Source organism: Gallus gallus, chromosome 3, assembly GCF_016699485.2.
Source record: "Gallus gallus isolate bGalGal1 chromosome 3, bGalGal1.mat.broiler.GRCg7b, whole genome shotgun sequence".
Taxonomy (NCBI): domain Eukaryota; kingdom Metazoa; phylum Chordata; class Aves; order Galliformes; family Phasianidae; genus Gallus; species Gallus gallus.
In genome coordinates this window covers 23,570,728-23,578,102 of record NC_052534.1, presented here as the reverse complement: position 1 = coordinate 23,578,102, position 7,375 = coordinate 23,570,728, and positions in this window count along the sequence as shown.

The following is a 7,375-nucleotide window of genomic DNA, read 5'->3' as shown; positions in this document are numbered from 1 at the left end:
CTATTTTATTACAAAAAATTTTTGTTTGTTCAGATTTGCTTATCAATCTCCCCCAGTTTAACTTCCACTGGCAAAATCTAAGCCAGAATGTGTAGGTACGCATGAAAGATGTTCTTTATATTTCTGTTACAATGGAATGTACAATGGAACATTCAAGGTTAAGTTCAAGGGCATTAGGAAATAAAAACACGAACAGATAAGACACCAAAAAGTTTCTGTCCATTTTCATAGATTATAATGGGAAGTACCTATAGGTTATAACATCACCATACTCAGTCAACCTCAAGATTTCTTTCTGAGTTTATCTGTCCTGATCAGGTTGCAGAGAGCAATTACTTTTTTATGAAGTGGTATGCAATAGGCCACATGCCTGCAGCTCCAGACAGGGCTCATGCTGACGTCAATGGAAGTTCTAAATATGAATGTGACAATATATGTGACCTAGTTTTATGCTCTTTTGGGATTGAAAAGTTAACAGGACACAGAGCATAGATCAAACTATAAAGGAATTATACAAAAACAGTCCTTTTGCCATCTAAAGTATCCCACATAGATCTATGCGGTCATACCTGCATAGTCAAACAAATGTAGTCCTGATTGTCAAGTCTGCAGAAGGGTTACAGAATGGACAGTGGTGTGTTCAGTAAATAGTAGACTGTGAGTCTACCATATACAAGTAATGCTTCTATTAATCACTATGGTCACATTGAGAAAACAAAGGGAAAAATCAACACCCCAACCACTGAAAAACCCCCATGAAAGTGCTGCAGGTTTACAAGTAACTATATTTTCAAAACAAAGGGCAATTTCTAATTGGACACATTGGAATAAATGAGAAAGTATATTAACTTTCTTAGATTTAATCTGAAGCCACCTTTATCTCATACGAAGTCAGTTATGCATTACAAGATGTAGCAGCATTTTTTAACAGTGATGGCACTGACAACTGTAAGCATCTTCACAGTTGTGTTTGCAGTGAACAACTGGGTTCTCTGAGCTGGAAGAGTCTGTCAGATCTCACAGCCTGAATGGCCATGAGATGTCATCTTATAATCTTTTTGTTGTTGTTGCTGTTGTTGAACGTAGGCCAATAATACCAAGCTCTGGTATTAATTGCAATAGCTCTTTTTTTTTTTTTTTCCATTTAGATTTCAACCCGAATGTGATTTATTCTATTAATCCTTCATTAATAATATTTGGTTAGGCCTGAACTATGAAGGTTATTCATTTTAATACACAGTAATAAAAGGTTTGAAATGTATTTCATATCATGCACAAGAGGATTGGGGAAATAAAAGAGGCCTAGTTCTCAATTTATCAGCTGTAATTGTAATTCAAAATAAACTTAGGATAATGACATTTTAATTCAGTAAGAAAAATTCTCATTGATTTCTATTTCAAGTTAAGCTTAAAACAGTCCATTCATCTTGAAACAAAATATTCTGCTCTCAGGTAATCTAGCCTTCAAAAGTTAAGTTAAAAATAGAAAAAAAGTAAATGCTTTTTCAGAAGCTTTAAATGACACACATAAAAACACACACACAAAAAAAAACCACCAAACAATTCATGGAATAAACCCTTCACATTAAATCACATTCAGTATTTCTCACTTTTTTCTTCCTCATGCAGATGTAACCTTTCACTGAATGTAACCCAAGACCGAAAAACTTTTAGCTTTCACTGAGATGAACTCCTCTAACAGAACATTTAAAAAAAAATAGAATAAAATTTATCTGGCTATAGTGCAAATGCCTTAAGGGTGTTTTAACAAGTGCATTTATCCTTCACAGGGCTAAATCAGTAGAGTGCATGTGCTAGAATAAAAGATGCAATTCAGAAGAAAAGAGGGAAGAAGGACAAAGGCTAATCTGAAGGCTAATTTAGCATAATGAGGACTGAAAGAAAAAAGTATAGAGTTAAAAATAGAGTGTGGTTTTACAATAGAACAGACTTTAATAAGACTAAACTAGTAGGCATGAGGTGAAATCCAGACTGCTCTTCATAGAGAAGAAACAGAAAGGAGCATCCAAAGAGCAGAAGAGAAAAATGATGGCAATGTGAATTTCCCTCTAGTGTTTCCCTAGCATGTCCAAGCAATCACACAGAGTCATTATCCAAATCGTTCTATTAGAGTCAGCACAAATAACTGCATTTGTGATGGGAACGTTCATCTGTGAGTGGGCAGCAGAAGGCAGATCTTCCATTACAGACCACTAAGTGCTTTGTATGAGCAGAAGCTTGTTTCTCTCAGGAGGCAATGAGGGTATTGAGACATCTCAATGAAGTGGGCTGTTTATTTGTGTTTCTCAAACAAACACAGGTTGAGACTATAGACCTCAAAATGAAGAAGTCTGTCCATGAACACTTGAAAACAAGCTTGATTTGTACACTATTTCATGGAACTTTAATGATGCAGAATAAAAAGTAAAAAAAAAAAAAAACCTGAAGAGTTTAATAACAACATAGAATAGTGCTTTCTATCTGGAACTTATGACTTGATTATTAATTGAAGTGCTATACTGCTTCTTCTAGCTAGGATAATTTGGAAGTAATTTCTGGTTGATTGACCTCCGTGTCTTACCCTAGCTATTGAATTTTAATGTTGCAATGTTTCATGTAAATATATTTTTATCTTCCTTGTTCATGAGATGCGATTCTCCATTTCAAAAATATTCAAAACTTAATGAGATAATATCTTTGAAATATTTTCATGGGAATTTGAAAAATACCCAATATTAATACAACATAAAATTATCCTGAGACTCACAGCCAGTTTGGAAGGAACACACGGCTTCAGAAAAAACATTCCTGAGTATCCAGGGGGGACATGAAGCACTAAGAATAAAGAGGAAATGAAAATCTATTTGATATAGGGCTATATGAAAAGGAAACACAGAAGACTGATGATATGAAACATTCTCCCTAGATTTCTTGCATTCAAAACTTTTCACTGTTGTAATGGGAGCTTTGTAGAAAATCTGCGATGTTTTACTATGAGCCCTATTAATGTCCCTAGGCAACTCAGACTTAGGCCTTAGTCCCAGTGAATGACCATAGCCCCTATTGGATAAATTATTGAACATTTGCAGTTTAACTTCACAAAGGAAACAGTAACCATTCAACACTTGACAGGATTAGAGTGTGATTGCTTTGCCTGAGACTGACCTTGGGGATTTATCTCATTTGAAAAACATGGGGAAAAAAATCCCTCAGTACCTGTTTTGAATGCAGAAAAAGACACAAAAGTTAGGGGCCATCTGTGAAAGACTTGTGAATAATAAGGCTTTGATCTTCAGCCTGACTCATGCTAACACAGTTGTACAGATTATGCCTAACTGCCTTACAATCTCATTCTGCCCCACATTTGTTTTTCCAGGGGTTCTTCTCGGGTCAAAACCCACCACATGATGTATTTTAATAAATCTCTACTTATAACCACTTTGGAAAGGATATTTCCAGCTAACTCTGAGAGGGCGATGCATGTCCACAAGGCAGCATGAAAGCATTGAAGCCAAACTGTTCTGTGTGCAACAAAACTAGTAATGACTGTTCTGCAGTACTTATGCTTTAAAACTCAGTCTTGCCCCTTCCTTCGAGGTAAACTCCTAGATCTCTTTAATATTTTAATCAGGGAACAGATAATTACGAGCTACAGACAGGCTAACAGACAAAATTAACACTGTCAAAATAGCACTAACAAATCACAAGCAGCATTTGAGTTCTGCCTGCTTTTCCTAACACTGGTAGCATAAGTCTCTCAACTCTCTACTCTGTCAAGGCACTGATTTTTAAGAAGCTTACAGGAATTTAATTTTCCAGAATTTGAAGGAGATCAGCAAATACATTTAAAACGGTGTAAATTGGCAACTGAAAGATAAACAATAGGCCAAATCACATGTTGCATAACCAATCCACCACATTGCAAGAGACCTCATTCCCTGGTCAAGAAAGACATAGCTGCAAGAGAGCCCTTGGACCAGTGCAGAGGGGAGAGGTGGCAGTGCACCAAGACAGTAGTACTCTGAAAGACTGAGAGTGCTGATGTAACTTGCAATGATATAGCCTGCAGGACCCAAATTGGTTTGCGGGCTTTGTGATGCTTAGCCACAACATATTTGCTAGTGGGCCTTATCTCTGTAAAAAAAAGGTGCAAGGAGTTATGATTCACCCAGGCACGTAGTGGTTTAGTGCCAAACAACAGCTAGAGTATTGGAGACCCAACTCATTGCATTCTACTGCATCTATATCAAGCTAAAACACAATCATCAGCAACTGGTGTTATTAAAAATATCCATAATGCAGTAAAATACTGTTTAACTAATCACTTAACCAGGACAAACAATGTTAACAAACACTGAAAACTACATCCAACTTTGTGGGCCATCAAACACTATTCAATAAAATAATTAAAAGATTTAATGAGTTGCCATCATGCCTCAGGCATATCCTCTCCACGTAGCATTTACTGTGTATCATGCAGCATCATTCCCTAGCAACACCAAACATTATTATTAGCATTTTAAGTCCCAAGGTTATTAGCAAGCTATGAACTCACAATACTTGGAAGATAAAAACAGAATATTTTTTATTGCTCTCATTCACCAGGTGGTGTTTTAATCATGATGGTGCCTCATTAAGAAGCATTACATTAATGCTGCCTGTTACTAGAATCTGCAAAGCTTGCTGCACATTGCCTTTTAAAAAAGTCTGTCAGCTTCCTATATTTTCAGAGTGCTTTGAGGTTTAAGTTAAAGCCTTTTTGAAGAATGGAATAACTGTGTACACTGGAGTTTTCCCCTCCAGTAGAAACCATGCTTGTGAACCTAAAGTCTGAGCAGATAAGTGAGCTATATGGAGAAACTGACTTTGTGAACTTGCAAGTGAAAGGAAGGCAGGAGGACTACCTAGCCTTTGGCTTCCACCCCCAGATCCTTCTCAACAGAGGGAAGCATTTTCCCCTATTTGCCCAGCACAGCAGTGCCTCAGCCTTATTCAGAAGGACCCATCAATGGGCTAGAAAATTCTTGGAAATGTATGAATTGTATTTACAGACAAAATAAGTAAAAGCATTGCTATAGAATAAGAATCCTCCAGTCCCTGGTAACAGTCTACTCCCCAAGTAAATACAGGTAAGGGAAGGTCTTTGGCACCATTGCCCTCTATGTTGTGCTGGGCAAGCTACAAACCAGCCCCCTTCTTATGGCAATTTCTGCTCCACCTATTTTGCTCTTCATACTCTTTATTAGTCTACTCCTGCTTTCATGCAAAGACTTTTTGAAACTATTTACTGAGGCTCAGATTTAAGAATTAGTTTTGCTGAGAAATTGTCTTTCCCAGCCTTGGAGACTCCCTTTCAGAGCACTGCTTCTGATGACTATGGCTACATCACACAGCATGGGATGAAGCAAGCTGGCCTCATTCCTTTGAGTTTGAAAATTGATGCACACAGGTAGTCCATAATTTCTCATTTCAAGACATTGAGTGCCACAGCTCTACCTGTGCCAAGTTGCTCTCAACCACACCACCAGTAAGATGTACTTTCCCCCCACCACAAGGGGGGGGGGGAAAGTACCTAAGCTTTTTTCATAGGGACGTTCAACGTGAAAGTGAAGGCCAGCCTGCAATCTGAACACCTCTTAATTCCACTGACAGCACATGGCTCCCAGTTTATTCCTGCTAATGCCAAGACTGTGAGTCCTGCTGAACACTTCTCTCTCTCTCTCTCTCTCTCTCTCTCTCTCTCTCTGTGAATTCAAAGAAATAGACTGTGATGGTGTGCATCACAGCCTCCCATAAGCCAGCCTTCAATAAAAGAAAATACTTTGGCTTCCTCCTGAAGCCCTGAAGACAACTATGAGACAAAGAAGGGTGTCTTCAAGTCTCAGGTCAATCAGTCAAGTGGAAGCAATTTCAGTCACCCCAGTTGGGAACTCCTGCCTCGAGAGATCAATAGCTGCATGATGAATCTCAGTCCCACCATCCCCTCACTCCCTGGGCACACTCTTATTCCAGTGACAAGGTGAGACAAGAGGTGGCAGACTGGTTTATGGCCAGGCTTGGAAAATTCTTACAAACTCCCACATACTGACATAGCTCAAGTAACTGAAATACCAAATGATAGTACTTCCAGATCCCTACCTGTCAATACATCTTACTAAATGGTGCAGATAGTATTTATTTGCATAAAGATCCTTGTGAGTCTTAGCAGCCTGAACAATAGCATTTCTCATTACCAAGTCCTCCTCTCCACTCCTGACATCTAGCACCCGCACTTTGTCTTCCTGAAGCAGCAATTCACTGAGCAGAGGTATCTTTGGTTTTGTAGCTTTTCTTTCAGAAGCTCAAATTCACACAGCCCACAGACTGTAGTTCACCATCAATCCCTAGACACAAACTACAGGGTTATAGATTACCCTGCAAACAGAGGATGGCTGTCCCCTGTGACCAGGAGACTCTGATCCCAGTGCAGCTCAGTGAGAACAAAACATCAGAATCGTGTGCTTTCTTTTCAATCCTGCAGATACCTGCATGCATTTAAGGGATGACAATGCCACATAATCTACCTTTGGAGACTAAGGAGTGTTTTGAGACAATAATATTTGGAAAGGAGCTTCCTTAGCTTAATGATACTTTGTAATACAGCATGTTTTACAGAAAGTAAAAACCTAAACAGAATCAAAACCAGTCCTGCGTTTGCAAGATGTCTGAGACAAAAATAATAATAATAAAAAAATATCAGCTTCCAGCTCACCTACAGTGCCAATCTGCCTCATCCACATGTTCCTTCTTTTGTGGCACTAAGCCTTAAGTAGCAATCATCTGGGGATAATTCTAAATTGACTCACCAGTTGTCCTCCTATTCAACATATAGCAGCAACTTTCCAATTAACAGATATTCTTGCACTGGAGCCTACACTCCAAGACTCATTATTCTAAATTTATCCACAGATTGAACATCTGTAATCAGGCCAGGTACTAGCAAGTTCTAAATCCTCACTCATCTAACCACATTACTGCTCATTAATTTTCTTTTTTAATGTTGTTGTCAACTATCCACACAACTTCAGCTATACAAGTGAACCCATATATATCTAACTTTTATTATCAGTAAGATTGAAACATTTATATTCACCTCCGTAAATCTGAATCTTGTACATGCGGTATATCAGTATGTTAGAGTGTCTACAGAGAGTCTTGTACAGACCCATGCTAATAATTTCAGTTTTTAATTTTTCATTCATATTTTTCTAGCTGGAACATGACAAATTTCTATCTGAGGCTGTTTTTAAGAAATCTGAGCACTAAATGGACAAGAACTAAAAGATAAAGGAGGCAAGTACACCTTCTCCTAGCAGGTGAACATTAAAAACAACAA